Source organism: Rhinolophus ferrumequinum, chromosome 7 (genome assembly GCF_004115265.2).
Source record: "Rhinolophus ferrumequinum isolate MPI-CBG mRhiFer1 chromosome 7, mRhiFer1_v1.p, whole genome shotgun sequence".
In the NCBI taxonomy this organism is placed as follows: domain Eukaryota; kingdom Metazoa; phylum Chordata; class Mammalia; order Chiroptera; family Rhinolophidae; genus Rhinolophus; species Rhinolophus ferrumequinum.
In genome coordinates, this window is record NC_046290.1 from 18,279,669 (window position 1) to 18,296,129 (window position 16,461).

The window sequence follows — 16,461 nt, forward strand, 5'->3', positions numbered from 1 at the left end:
CAAAACTTGAAAAATAATGTGGCATCTGCGTCTTGTCTCCATGGTTTCTGATCTCATTTCAATTGTTTTTCCTCTGTGGCTAAGGTATCTTTTCTGCTGGTTTCAAGATTTTTTCTTTGTCTTCATTTTTCAGCAGTTTAATTATGATATTTCTTGGCATACACATCTTTGGATTATCCTGTTTGGTATTCACTCAGCTTTTTTTTTTTTTCCATGTGGGTTTAATATACTTTTGTCAAATTTCAGAAATTGTACCCATTATTTCTTCATATATATAATATATATATATATATATATATATATATATATATATGTATATTTTAATCCCCAATCTCTTCCTTCTCTACTTCTAGGATTCCAGTGATACAAATGTTAGATTCTTCATTAAGCTCCTCCAGGCTTCTGAGTCTTTGTTCATTGTTTTCAGCCTATTTTCTCTCTTTTTTTAAATTGGACATTTTTTCAAATTCCACTTCATATTCACTGATTCTTTCTTCTATCGTCTGACGTCTGCTCTGTAGCCTATTCAGTGATTACTCCTTTCACCCCCACCACTCATCCCTAGCCAGGGCTAGAATTCCATCCCCCCTCCTTTCTCCCGCCCCCGTCCATCCCACCCATTTCTCTCCTCTTCTTGCTGCAGTGGGTTTCCATCAATACCCGCAGACTACATTTGTTTTGTTTTTTTCTTATTCCCCTGTCTTAAAACATATATATAATATATATATATATATAATATATATATATATATAACATATATAATTATATATAGTAGTTGCCTCGATCTGTGGTTTTGATTTCCATGGTTTCAGTTATCCACAATTATCAACTGCAGATTGAAAATATTAAATGGGAAATTCTAGAAGTAAACAATTTATAAGTTTCAAATTGACATCATTCTGAGTAGGGTGATAAAATCTAGCACTATCCCACTCCATCCCACCAGGGACATGAATCATCCCTCAGTTCAGTGTATCCACACTGATATGCTACCCACCCATTAGTCACTTAGTAGACATTTCAGTTATCAAATTGGTTATCAGAGAGAAAGAGAAGAGAGAATACATTTACATAACTTTTATTATGCTATTATTATAATTGTTCTATTTTGTCATTTGTTGTCATTAATCTCTTAATGTATAAGTTAAACTTTATCATAGATATGTATGTATAGGAAAAAAACATAGTCCATGTGAGTTTCAGTACTATCTCTGATTTTAGGCATCTACTGGGGATCCTGGAACATATCCTCCATGGATATGGGGGGACTACTGCGTATGTAGTTATCAGATCGATCTGGATTTTGCCTCTGCCAAGTAAACACTACATGGGAAACCTTTCTAAGTATTCTCTCTGACCTTCCAAGTCAGCACCTGTTGGAGTTCCAGGAGAACAGCTTAAAAGTATGTGCAAATTTCCCTTTGTCTGTGGTGTGTGAGAAATTCATTCTTTCATGCTAGCTTATATTCAGTCTTTAGCAACTCATTTAAATTTTGTAGTTGAATCTGCTCATCAGATTTTGTGACCAGGTTTCTGTCCCAGATAAGCAAATGCTCAGATTCCATTTCTGTCCTCAGGGAACTATCTTTCTTTAGATTTTTAGGTAAGTTGTTTCAGCTTCAGTTCTCCACTATTTTCAAGAAAAATCCTAAATTTGTGGTTGCTGTAGCTTTTTTGTCTTGCTCTAAGGGTGGGAGCAACGTTATTTCCAGCCCTTTCAAACTCTGATTGAAAGCTGGAAAGTGGTGCTGCTTTCAGGTCAGAGTTTGAAAAAGCGCTGAAAAGAGTTTCTCTCCCACCATTAGAACAAGATAAAAAGCTACACCAACTACAGCAGAGGAATTATGAAGTGGAAATATGGAAACCTGAAATACATCTGCTATCACTTCTTAAAGGCATATGAATATTGTATAAGTTAAATACATCCATCAAAAGAGGCACTTTTTTTTTGCATAAAATCCTGAAATTTGAATGACTGAGTTGAAGAGAATTTGTGAGGAAACTATATCTAATTACTTTAAGTAAACTGATACAGTATTGAATTCTTTTTTTTTTCCAATTACAGCAAAGTATTTTGAATAGATTGATAAAAAAAAATAGGATTAGAATTTATATTACTTTAGTTTTTCCGTAGATGGAGAAAATAGTATGATGCATGTCAAGGAAATTGCATAATTTCTGTCTATAAGTAATACCATTATGTACATTCAAAATTTAGCAGTACTCTTCTTTACATTCAATTGGGTAAATTAGAATTAATTTAATCACATCTTATTTAATTGTAATTTAGTATTTTAGCATGCTTTATAACATACTGTTCTCTAAATCTGATGAATATAAACTAGTAGATAAAACATTTATACGGTTAACTTAACTAATGTTATCTTCCTGAGCAACTGAAGAATTCTGTTCACTCTTTATCAAGCACAATTCCCTCAAATACAATATTGCAGTTACAGGCCGCACATGAAAATAAGCGTTGTCCTAGTGCCAATAAGTAATCTCCTGTAAAAAGCTATAAACATTTCAGTTCAGCTGTTCAATGTATGTTTATATGAGCTCATATCTCCCCACTCAACAAAATTTCTCAAAAAGCACAGCTCAATGAAAAGTTGAAGAGGAAGTGATGAGTGGAGAACAAGGTCTATCCTAACAAGCTATAATCAAGTCCATTATGTGAAACTCTATTCTTCATCTGCATTTTGATATGATAGTCCTCTTCAAGCAAAGAAGAGACTAGAGAAAAAAGTTTGACAAATAATATGACAATTCAAATGCAAATTCTATGTATCTTACAAATAGATGCTGAGTCACGAAAAAAAAGAAAGATTATTCACTGCATTTTTCAAATGGCCCTGTAAGAAGTTTTGTTCCAGGTACAGGCTACCTGTGGAATTTTATTACCCAATTAAGTTAGGTGCCAAATGTTGACAATTATAGGAATTTATTCAGGAACTATCACATTTCCCAGATTTCTAAACCCAATATCCAAGAACCCCAAAGTTGGGTTGGATGTTAAGAGAAACATGTGAAGAAAAAATATAGACTACTTCCCCAAACTCACTTATTTTGATGAATATTTGAGCTATTTTTGTGCCTTTATAGGAAAATGAGTGATCAGAGGCAAAATATCTGTTTTGCTTCTAGTGAAATAGTGTATTACAGTCAGTGCAAAGCAGAAACATTTCATTAATGGTAGTTCCACAGCTGCTGCGAACAAGTAAAATGATTCAAATCTGCACCCAAACCCACAGATGGACAGATGTATGGTGGGCAAAAGCAGGTGTCTAATTCCATTTGGGAGCTTCTGCACTCAGGTTAGTGCAAATTAAATTACCCTGAATCAAGTCTAACCCTGCTTTCTGGAGATTTTATAAGTTAGTGGTTTTAAAATATTTTACATCCAATCATTTAAAGACACGTGTATTCCACCCAAACACATATATTGTTAATTAAGAACAGGATATATTAGACTACTGTAATATATTATCTATGTTATAAAATATGCAGGTAAAATTAAAATTTAAAAATATGAGATGAATATAAATCTTATTGAGTGTATATTTTTTTACAAGTAAACCCTTATTAAAACTATTCAATCATGTTAACAAGGGCAATGCGATTGTACATTTTTATTTTTTTCAATTTAGTTGAAGAGAAGATCTGATTGTAATTTGAGTTCAACAGTTGGTTTTAATGGCTGTTATAGCTAAAAAACATACATCCCATAGATATACATTTATCATTGGCTCTACATACTAAGCTATGATGCTTATTTTAAATATAACCATTATTTAAACAAATGTACTATTTGTATAATCTATACATATATAAATATTTGTGCATATAATTAGTTACTCTGCACAAATATTTGTATGTACATAAACACACACACGCACGCACACACACACACCGTTTAATATGTGTATGTTGGTTTTAAAAGGTGGCTGTAGGTTCCTTGATACTTATCTCATTGAGAGGTAGAAATCTGTGTTTCTTCTCCTTTGTTTAAGCAATCTTTTGATGACTTCATCCAAAGGAGTATAGCAGAAGTTACGTTCTGTGACTTCTGAGACTAAATTTTAAAAGGCGATTCATCTTTTTTCCCATGGTCACTGAAACTTTCAGGGTTAGAACCTTGAGCTGACAAGTAAGAAGGCCAATTGCCCCAAAGCCACCATGATGTGAGGAAGCCCATCCCACTTGGTGAGGCCACCTGGTGGTGCTCTAGATAGGCATCTTCAAGTCATGCCAGCCCAAATGTGAAAAATGGAAGTGAAATAAGCCTTCAAATGATTCTATTCTCTAGCGATCAGGGAACTCCAAGCCTTCAAGTTTTCCCAATTGAAACCTTAGATAACATGTAACAGAGGCAAGATGTCTCTTCTTTTTGATCAGAATTTCTGAACCAAAGAATGTGTAAACATAATAAAATGTTGTTCCAAGATGCTAAATTGTGCAGAATTTTTTATGCATCACTAACAAATAGAACAGTGTGCAATTAATCATGTTAGGTATCGTTATACACAAAAGAAATACAATATACTGTCCCTGCCATGAAAGAAGTTTAACAATTCTGATTTCTTTGATTACTTGGCCTTTGAAACCTCACAATTCTCTCCTTAGCTAGCTAATAACATAGTTGTAAATATAGCACATTTGCAGTAATCAATAGATCATGAGAAAAATTCAGTATATATATATATATATATATATATATATATATATATATATATATATATATAATGAGAGAAATATTGATGAAAGAATCACGTTACAACAGGTAGGTACTTGAGTGAAATTTCCTCCCCCTACATTTCAAATGTTCCAAAGCACCACTGTTATAATACATTGAAAAAAAATTGCTCGTTCTATTAAAATAGCAATTAGGATCTTGCCATTCTTTGCAGGGAAGTAAAGACATTTATGTAAAACATAGCTTTATATAAAACATAACTATTTATACATCTTCTCATGTTTATAATCCAATTAATACAACTTTGTAAAGTAGTAATCAGTATTTTTGAAAATGAAGAAAATAAACATATAGATGTACAAATCATACAAACAGTAAATAGCATACCTGGTTAGAACTTAAACAGATATATGAAGTCCATATCCAAATATCTTACTGTTGAGAAAGGATATTTGATTGTAGAAATAATGAAAGATTTATCAGCAGGTTGCTTAAAATGATCTTGTTCTATACATTGTGAATTGCTAAACCCATTTTGAAGCTTGCATTTGGAGGATTAACAACAATTTCACTTGTTTCCATGTTATAAAAATATATGATAAGATATTACTGTGTAGCCGGAGTATAACATTAACTGAATTCTGCTTTAATGGAGTTCTTCACTTTGTGTTCTTTACCTATAAGCAGATGCTATGCTTTGTGTTTTGCTCTATTCAGACCTGTTACTGTGCCAATTGTAACTTTAATGTAAATCCACTTCTCTTGTACAAGGGAATACTTAATTATTTTTAATGCTTTCTATTTCAGTAAAAAATCAGCAGTAGCTGTATAGCCTTATATTTACCATATTTTTCCGTTTAACTACTAAATGGAGATGTTGTGTTAATCAATTCTAACTACTAAAATGCATATATACTAGTGTCTGTGAACCAGAAATAATTATTTCCTCTTTTTTTTTTAATTCTGCAATTTAGTACAAAATATTACTTGCTTAATTTAATTGTTACTGTTGTAATAACCCAAAGTTATTTACATTAACCCTCATTACATTTAAAGTGGTTAATTCAGCCATTCTGGAGAATAGAGTCAAAGAGGATTTCTTTTAGTAGACTCTGCTTTTAATTGTAGTCCACCTTTCTGGAGAATAAAGATAATATATTTCAAAATAAACTACTCTGTGTCACCTGGTAAATATACTAATGTATTTGCCTAAAAGGTGAAATACTTCATAATGTAAGATTACATTTTTGAAGATATTGTCTAAGCATCTTAAAATGATACGAGAATGTAATAAATCAAATGTTAAGAATAATCTCAGATTTATGTTCCATTTTGTGTTGCTGAGATTACTTCCTAATGTCCACTTCTTCTAGTTCAGTTTTATTGCTTCACTGTTTTAAATTTTCTAAGGATAATTATATAGTGTGAGAGGACCATTCTTCCATTGAGATGTATACATATATACATATACTACATGTGAACTGATGATGACTCCAGAAGAAAATTTTCTCTAAAGCACTTGTACTTTATATAAACATTATTTTTTATTTCCAATACATATATGACTTTCATGAAATGATTTTTCTTCAAGATTGACCTCTTCAACTAGGTGTTACTAAGAATTTAGTTGTATTTCTTGTCCTAAAACAACGTAACAGACTAGAAAGACAGATAATAATATAATAAATAAATAAAGTCTGCATTGTGCTTTTTTAAAATTAAATTGATTGATATAATCAGTTCCCACTCATTAGGTATTTAATATGTTTCCTCTGGCTCAATGACATTTTTATTCTGCATATCTCATTTGTAGCAGCATTAATTAACCCTCCCAGCAAAAGTAGAGAGTGCGTTTCTTGCTAAAAAGGTTGAAGTTTGGTCAGATACATGTAATTCAAAGTGTGGCAGAAGGTCACTGGTGATATTTAAATATATGTTCAAAAGGTGAGGTAATCTGTGTATGTTTCATTGTATTTTCAAATTTAATTACTAAATATTTCAACAGTAATTGTAAGTTCAACTTAGTAATAATAAGTTCTATGTTTTGTTTTACACAATCTATCCTAATTTTTGTGGCATATTGCAAATAACTCATATTTTAGACTCTTCTTTCCTACTTTAATTATTTGAAACATACTTGTTTTCTATAGTCTGCCTCCAATAATCAGTCTTCATAAATTCTTGAAAGGCCTTGGGGTTATTGGTTGTTAGTTTTCTATCCTTTGCTAATGGAAGATCACTCTGTGTTCTCTCTCTCTCTCTCTCTCTGTGTCTCTCATTTTGATTATCTACTGTTATTTACCAAGGCTTTGTCTTTGGAATCAACTGTGGCCTGCATTGAGTATGTATCTCGCAAAAAAAAAAACAAAAAAAAGGAAGAAAAAAATAACATTACCTTTAGGTGTTCTGTGTTGAGAATTATGAGGCAGAACATGAGACAAGAAAGATAGAAGGCATTGAGCAATGACTACGGTCTGCTACAGCACAGGGTGGGAGATAACAGAACATATGTCATATACTTGAAACATAACCATATGTTTTATTTGCAAAAGTCCTGGTTTATATTTGTTGTCTTAGTTTCTCATTCAGTTTAGCATTTTTTCTGTTTTTTTCTTTTTTGTACCAAGACACGCTATTTTTCTCCAAACTTTCCCAAGTACAACATAGTAAACACTACTCTTCCAAGGACAAATTGTGCATTTAATAAAGATTTAAATGTATTGAATTTTAACATCTCAAGAAATTTGATGATGAATATGTACCTTGAATAAAATTTGGACCTTGGTATGCATTACAGAAGCTGTAGGAATGGCCCAGATCATGGATGCCAAAAGAAACAAATCTGTAGAGGTGATGATAACTTAGTCGTATTTTAAGACTGTCTCCTAGGAAAAGAAATTGTCACAGGTGTCTATAGTAAATGTCTGTGCATATCATTTTTTGACGCCTGGCTTTTCATTTAGATCCAATGACTATTGTTCTACAGTGACTTCACTCATATACTGTCGCAAACTTTCTTTGTATATACGCAACATGGAGCAATAGGTGTCAGCGTGTTGCCCCCTCAAGCAGAAATCTAGATTTCTCTTTAAATTTGTTTCAAATGTAATTTTCTTTTCTCTTTTTATTGCCTGTCTCTAATCAGATTTTAGAAATGTTTGAATTCTTGAAGAACTATGTTGTAAATCAATCTACACGCTATAATGGTAGTGGATATATTTTGATTGTTTATATAGTTTAGTACCTGTTGGAAATATCTAGTAAAATATTCCACATTTAAAATAGCAAATACAAATTTTGGAGCTTTTAGTGATTTGCAGTTATTAAAAACAAATATTTCAAAAAGGAAAACATTTATAATTATCTCTATAAAAGCGAGATAGGAAAATATAAATAAAGGTGAAATTTTGTACGTGGTTTAATTTTGAATTTCGAATATCTCTACTTGCTGGAAGATTATACTTTTATAGCACTATTTTTTTTTTAATTGGACCAATGTATGTTCTGCACCAAAATAGAATAAAACTGAGAAAGGCTTTGACTTTTCAGCTTGCAACTCTAGAAAAAATATTGTTAATAATCATAAAGAGAGAAACCTTATTTAATGAGTTTCATTTCATAAAGTGTTTATCAAGGAGAAACACTCTAAATGCAGAAAAGAAGTGTAGCTTCTGTGAAAAAGCTAGAACTTAAATATACATTCAAATGCAGGAAAAGAATAGCTTTAAGAAACCATTTCATTAGTAGAATTTGTTTTCAGCTAAACATTTTTAGAGAAATTACATTTTCAATGAAAAATACTGTGGTTTAAAAAAAGGAATGTTTCAATTTCAAATTTGGTAATAATAAAATATAAATTTGAAGAAGATTTCTGATGCTTTTATAAAAATAAACTTTATAAAAAGTAAAACTTTTATAAAACTTTATAAAAATCAACTTTTTTATAAAAATAAACTTTTATAAAAGTAAACTTTATTTCTGATGCTTTTATAAAAATAAACTTTATGCTTTTATAAAAAATCATATTGAAAATGGACTTACCAAGCAAGAATACAATAAACTTTTAGAGACTATCAGAGCTAAGAAACTGATTCACATAAATGAACATGCAGAGTACTTCCTCTGCTCATTGTATTCATTTGGTGCTCATACAATAAAAATAAACAATTTAAAAATTTTTACTTCACTGACAAAGTTGTGTTTCTGCTTTAGAAATAATTTTATTTTTGAAAATGGTATCAAAGTAATTCCTACATCCACCAATATAATAAATTACTATTTTAGTAAGATAAAAATGCTTTCAAATTAGATTTCATTGAAAATTGTCCCTGTTTAGAAGATAATTCATACAGTCAATCATATATTAATCAACCTTCTTTAAGACCTTTTCTTTTGCCATCAGGATGAGAGTAGGAATAGAAATGGCCAGAATTAACTAGATTTCTGTTTCAATTGAATGAGTCATGGGGGTGTTCCTGTTTATTCTGGATACTTTGTGGCAAATATACCGACATAGCAGAAGTCAAGGTCATGAGCAAGAGTCCACACCCTATACATACTATGTTAAACCTCCTCCAACAGCCATGTCTACTTTAGGACTGCATTGCCTGAAAGCTGAACAAACATTTGATTGTTCATTTGAAATTAGAGAAACAACTCATTTCAGGTAAAATAAGGAAGTCATGGACCTTCCTGCAAATGAGTTCAGGACTAAAATGTGTTCAGATGGTACAGTGTAAACATGTGTGAATTGAGACACAGATGTACCAATAGGTCAGGTAAAAGGAAAAGAATCACAAAGTGTTCTCTTTTATTTTTATGTATTTATTTGTTTTTTACAATAAATTGTTACAGAGCACCTATAATGAGCTAGATAGTAAATATAAGTTATTAACACAAAGTATGATCTTTATTGCATGGAATATGTTGTAGAGAGACATTTAGAAGGTAGAAAGGTAATTATAATCAAACAGGAGAATTTAGGGCAGATCATATATGAAAACTAGGAATGGTAGAAAATAAGAAAAAGATTTATGGACACGGTGCAATTTTATTACTGACGGACTTTAAAAAATAAAAATTAAAAAAGAATATTCCCCATAGGTAAATCCAAATCAGGATTCTCAATACCACAGTTTCTGAGTTATAGTAACGTTCTGCTATTGCTCACTACAGATCTGAGATTTTCCATGGGAGCATGAAATAGCCTGGGACAGTCCTCAATCATAGTATGATTCTATATTCCCAAGCACCTGATCTTCAAAAGCAATATTGCAAGATTGAAATCTGTCACATTAGCATTTAAAAAAACTTACGTACTTAGCTCTCAGATCTCATCTGAGAGGAATGTCTGAGCTTTGCTATTCTTGCCTGGGTGCAGACATACATATCAGGGAGATTCTTATAAGTTGGTAACAGAGTGGTATATGATCGCGATGCATAATCATCTAAAGGATTAGGAAGGAAAGCAGAGTTATGAAGTTGCAAAGAGCTAGAGGAACAATAGGAAAATATGCTAACAAATACAGACAATCAAAGACATTATTCATAACCTTCTTGGAACAACAGGACTTTTCTTTGCAAAATCCTGAAATTGAGAGCTGAATCAGGGACTACAACATGTTCGATGTAAAACTGTATGTTAAGGAGTCTTGCATGTTTATAAATGAGATACATCCAGTAAAAAGTCAGAAAGTCAGCAGGGAACTTTCAGAAACTGCTGAGAAATAATGAAATATATAGAAGGTAGGGGCAAGAAGTTCTCCTGATAAAGCCTTTCTCTGAGTTCTGAGCTAAAAGGCCTGACCCTTATGTCAAAGTCAGAGCAATATCCAATGGAAGAGAGGACACAGGCAGCACTTCATCAAACCCAGGCTATCAGTTGCAGAACAGGCCCTATTCTGCAAAGGTATATATATATAAGCAAAGAATCCCAAGGCATGAACAGAGCATAGACAAGGATGATTTGCAGAAGAACCTGATTAATTCTAAAGGATGCAAGCCAGATACTCTTTCCTTCACACAAGGCTAGACTCAAGCCACATTTCCTTCCTGAGAACAGGGCTGGAGAGAAATCTTAAAAACGGCATGTGTTAATCACAGTTACTTGTTTGAGCATCAAGAGATCAGCTGGTCTTACGGTTGATTACAATCAGGAACCTATGGAATTGACATGAGAGCTTTGTGGGGTACATGGAAAACTTCCTTTTAAAAACTTCCTTTGATATATAGCAAATATTGATATGAAGGAGAGAAACTTTGAATGCGATTCCTGCAGCCCTCAGTGATCAATGGATAATCTACAAGGAAAAAAGCCATACGTGTGTGATATTCTGCTTTAAAGGGTTCACCTGTGAGTCCACCTGCAAGACTGAGAGAAGATCCATCTTAAAAGAGAACATATACTGTGTTTCCCCGAAAATAAGACCTAGTCGGACAATCAGCTCTAAAGCATCTTTTGGAGCAAAAATTAATATAAGACCCGGTTTATATAATATACTATATTATATTATATTATATTATATTGTATTGTATTGTATTATATTATAATATAACATAACATGATATAATAAAGGGTCTTATATTAATTTTTGCTCCAAAAGATGCATTAGAGCTGATTGTCCTGCTAGGTCTTATTTTCGGGGAAACACAGTACCTTTGGAAAGACTGTAGAAAATACTTAACAATTTGTTAAACCTTATGGTTAATCATAAGGTTTAAAAATGTAAATACAAATGTAATTACAACTTCTGTTCATTACAATGCAGAGAAAGGACAGGATGCTATGAGATGAGGATGAGTTATAAATGAGAAAATGTTTTGAGTAGATTACTCAAGAAAGTTCTTTCTAAGACAGCAAGTTTACTGTGTTTCCCTGAAAATAAGACCGGGCCTTATATTAAGTTTTGCTCTAAAAGGCGCATTGAGCTTATGTTCAGGGGATGCCATCCTGAAAAATCAGGCTAGGGCTTATTTTTTGGCTAGGGCTTATTTTCAGGGAAACACGGTAAGCAGAGTTCTGAGGGATAGTTAGAACTTAATTATTAGATGTGTGGTGATAGGTATGATTATGTCAGAAAAAATAGGATAGAAGAAGGTATTGGGTTAAACAAAAAAAGAGTGATTAACTCAAGGGTATGAAGAAGGTCAACCTGGCAAATCCTACCCTGGGTAGAGCTCAGTGACACATGGCTGGGGCACAGTGTGGGGACCAAGATCCAATCATCCTGGGCCTTGCAGGCTATTGTGTTTAGTTTTTTATTTGTTTTGTGTTTGTTTATTTGATAACACTTAAGAATCCCCCCACCCCTATACACAGTATCCTCTAGTTTTACTACAGTGTGTCTAGATGAGTGCATTCGTTTGAATTGTCTTTGGTTCTCATTGGTCCTTTCAAATTGTAAAGAGATGCCATTCTTAAATTCAGGACAATTCTTAACAATCTCCCTTCAGTAGTTGTTTCTCTGCCATTGTCTTTATGCTTTTACTCAAGAATACCCATTAATTGTTTATTTGATAGGATCTCAGAACCTCTTGGTCAATCTACCTATACTTTGCTTTTATTCTTTTATTATCATCTTGGTTCTGAGTGAATTCTTAAACATATCTCATCGGCCAAGTCTTTTAGCTTATTACTAGTCTAGAATTGATCTAATTTAGGAAGTCCTCACCCCCACCCCAATGGCAATCATAACACCTTCCTTTACAAAGAATTTTACTGGATTCTTGACATGGTACCATTTTCTGATTGTCATCTGCCCTTTAAGCACTTTGCTTACCCTTTCTTCTCTTTAAGGAATATGATGCGCTTATTTAAAAATCATTTTCAGATTCTCTACTATTGAATTTCTTTGTACGTTATTTTATTTATTTCATGAATATTGAAGGATTTTTTGTTCTGTTTTTTTTTATCTTGGTTTTCCATTATTTTTCCTTACTTGCTTTGTGATCTTCATTTGTCAGCTTATTGTTCATTATAAAAGGTTTTAGTTTCTACGTTTTCTTTGCGTTTTGCTTTGTTTTGCTTTTTATCATTGTCCACCTCTTCCCACCTCGTGATTTTGTAATTGCCTGCTTCCACCTCTGGGCCCCTCAACTTGAGGCTGTTGTTCAGAGGTAACCAGGGCGATCTCATCATTCAAGTAGCCTGGCTCAAGCCAAGCTTTTTGTTTGTTTGTTTGTTTGTTTTAGTTTCAGGTGTATGTACAAAACAATGTAATAGTTAGAGATTTATGCCCCTCACAAATTGATAACCTCCCTCCCCCAATCTACTACCTCTCTGACATCATATATAGCTGTTACAGTTCCATTGACTCTACTCCCTATACTGTACTCCACATCCTATGACCATATATACAATAAATTATAGTTGACATTCAATATTATTCAACTTCAGCTTCAGGTGTACAGCACAGTGGTCAGGCATCAACACCGTCCATGAAGTAAGACAGATGCCCACCTGACACCCTACAAAATCTTTACAACATTATTGATTAGATTCCCCTAACTGTCTTTCATATCCCTGTGGCAATATAGTGGCTACCAATTTGTGATTTCTAATCCCCTCACCTTCTCCCTCACTCCACTCCCTTAAGGTTTAATACTTGTCATTTTTCTTTTGACTATCCCAGGGGAGCAATAGCCATAAAAGTTGGGGCTATAAGGCTCAGTTTCAAATGGTCAATGGGCTTCCATTCCTGGTTGCAACAGGGCTTCTTCGGTGACTAGTTTTGCGTTGTGGGTTGGGTTTTGGTTCCCTGCAGGGCATGGACACTTATCCACCAGAAACCAAACTCCACGTGCCTCTCCTGTGCCTGGAGTTGGCATGCCAACAGTCTCACAGGTTTAGATTCATTTCCTGCTAATCAATTGAAAATTTTGTCTTGGTTTGAGTATGCCCATGTTCACAAATATAATGCAATATGAATTTGAAGCTTTATGCCAGGGAATGGCATAATCCAAATTACAGTTTTTTTTAAAAAAAAAGATCAATCATTGCTGTAGCTGCATCCAGAATGAATTGGAGGGGCAAAATAGAAACAATAATAGGAGTGTGGGAAAAGAGAGGACACCACAGTGATGGCTTTGGGATAACGTGAAACAGTGATGTGACCTGCATAACTGTCACCAACTTCCCAGTGTAAAATGGCAATAACCCCAACCCTTTATTGGAAAGTGCAAATGTTACAAGGCAAAATCCATGCCCCAGATAAATCCCTCTAGTTTTCATTCATCTTTTTTCAGACCTCAGCATAGATCACTCTCCTACCTATTTATCAACCTCCATTTTTAGAATTCTATGTTTACTCGTATTTTGCTTTTTTTTATTATTATGGTCTCTGGCATTCTTTATCTTTAGGTTAATAATTAACCATATTTGTGTGTCCTAAGTCTCCTTCCTTAGTTCCTCAAAAGCCAAATAATGCGGTCCAATTCCTTGTTGCTAATAACATTTGTGCCGTGAAATAGCGTTCAAAATACATTTTTGTTTTTTAATCAATGTACTGCAAAAGCATAAGCACAATTCAAATAGAAGGGAAACAAAAGTATGGACTGAGTTAAAGGAAATTCTCAATGGCTTTCCTGAATTTCCTTTCGGATTTAAAGGTTTAATACTCATATTCATTTCTGTATGTTAGGTATTTTGACTGCACAGAGAACAATGAACAGTCCAACTTTTTAAACTTATGTTATTTTTATAAAACAATCCGAAAATAAGGGCTTAAAAAGTTGTACTGTTACATATTTTCATATGAAAACCATGATTATTTCAATTGATCTTAAATTTTAGCTGTTTTAGATTTTTAAAAGCAATGCGAACAATTAAAATGTACAGAATTAAAGACAGTGATGGAACTTAGAGTCTGAAAAAGTGTCATACACACTGTTCAAGAAACCATTATGTAAACATAATCTAAATTTCACTACCATGGTTATAGTTATTTGAGGAATATCATTATATATACCTTCATAAAGCACTAGAGTACTATGAAATACTAAATATTTGACAGGCAGCCAGTTACCCTAATTACTTTACAAAAAAAATGTAGCTTTTTAACCAAGAGGTCTAAGACATTTTTAAAATTTTAACAGACAAATCAATATTACTTTTCATAATTTTCCTGTGATATAGTCAAAACTGTAGTTATTCTGGACATGAAATACTGACTGTCAAATATCAAAATGCCACGATATATGTGCAATGAAAATTACCTGAACATATTTCTTTCCAAGAAACAAATATTTATTGGATATTGTCTAAAGGCTACAGTTATAAAATTTGTAAAAGTGTAAGTTAAAGGGAATTTACAATCGACCCTCTTTTCGTTTTCCCCTCCCCAGTTCACCTTACATTTCCACATCTTCTGCAATAAGGTCATTTTTGCTGGTACAAAGAGACATAAACTTATACTCTCTTTACAGTAACGACTTTACTTGTTACTCTGGCCTCCTACCTTCTCAATGGCATTTGCCAAGGCTTACCACGGAGCTTTTTCTATTTGTAGATCTGCCCTTCACAGAACATAAACCATGTGTGGCAACCTCAGATCAAAAGTCTCCTGCTGGAGATGGAAACATTTGCAGATTGTAATTGAACTTCTTTCTTCCCGGGCACTGCGCAAACCCTCCCTCCACACACGAAGAACTTTAAATTTCAAAGTTAAGGTAGAAGTTTTTCACATAATCCACAAGGCCCAAAAATCTGTCAATTTTTTGCTATTTTTGTCTTTAAGTTATATGCATATAGTTCTTACTATTCTCACTTGACTGAAACTTTCTTACTTTTTCTATGATGATACTGACCTTTGAGATATTTTTCAGCCACATGAGCTTTTTTCTTAATGATTGACTTTTGGTACACACTTCATAATTCTTTTATATTTCTCCTATTCATTTTTCCTTTTTTTCCTACACTAACATATATGCATACATTATACTTAGAAGAAATATATTTCTTCCTTTTTATTGAACTATTTCTCAATAATTATTTCACTGCATTCATATTTATTTACATATGATCTGTTTTGTATTTCAAATAATTAAAATGCAGCAAATTTCAAAAGCTAACGTCAAACCATGAACATACCACCAAAATAAACCAATCAGAATTTGGTAAGGTTTTACCCACAGGTATATTTTTTTAAAATAAATATGAGACTGCAAATAAAGTGGACATATTCTAGGGGAGCTACTCAGAGAAAGAGAGAGAATTAATATTGCAAATTGTTTAAATTAGCCAATAACTTTAGACATATTGTGGCAGGAAATATAATAGCCACCAAAAATGTTCATGCCAGAATCCGTGGACCTTTGGATATGTTATGTTACCTAGCCAAGGGAAATTAAGGTTGCAGATGGAATTAAATTTGTAAATTATCTAATTATCTTTTAATAAGCAGATTATACTTGGATTGTACTGGTGGGCCCAATGTAATCACAAGTGTCCTTGAAAGTGGAAGAGTGAGTGAGGCAAGAAGAGAGCTCAGAGTCAGAGAAGAGATTTGAAGATGCCATGCTGCTAGTTTTAAAAATAGAGAAAAACCACAAGCCAGGAAATCAGTCTTTACAAGCTTGAACAAAGCAAAGAAATGGATTCTCTCCTAAAACCTCTAAAAAGGAATGACACTTTGTCAAAATCTTGATTTTAGGGCAGCGAGACTTCTAACCTAAATAATAAATTTGTAGGGTTTTAATTCACCAGGATTGTGGTAATTTCTTACAGCAGCATGAGGAAACTAAGAATCATACATATTTTGTCTTTTTAA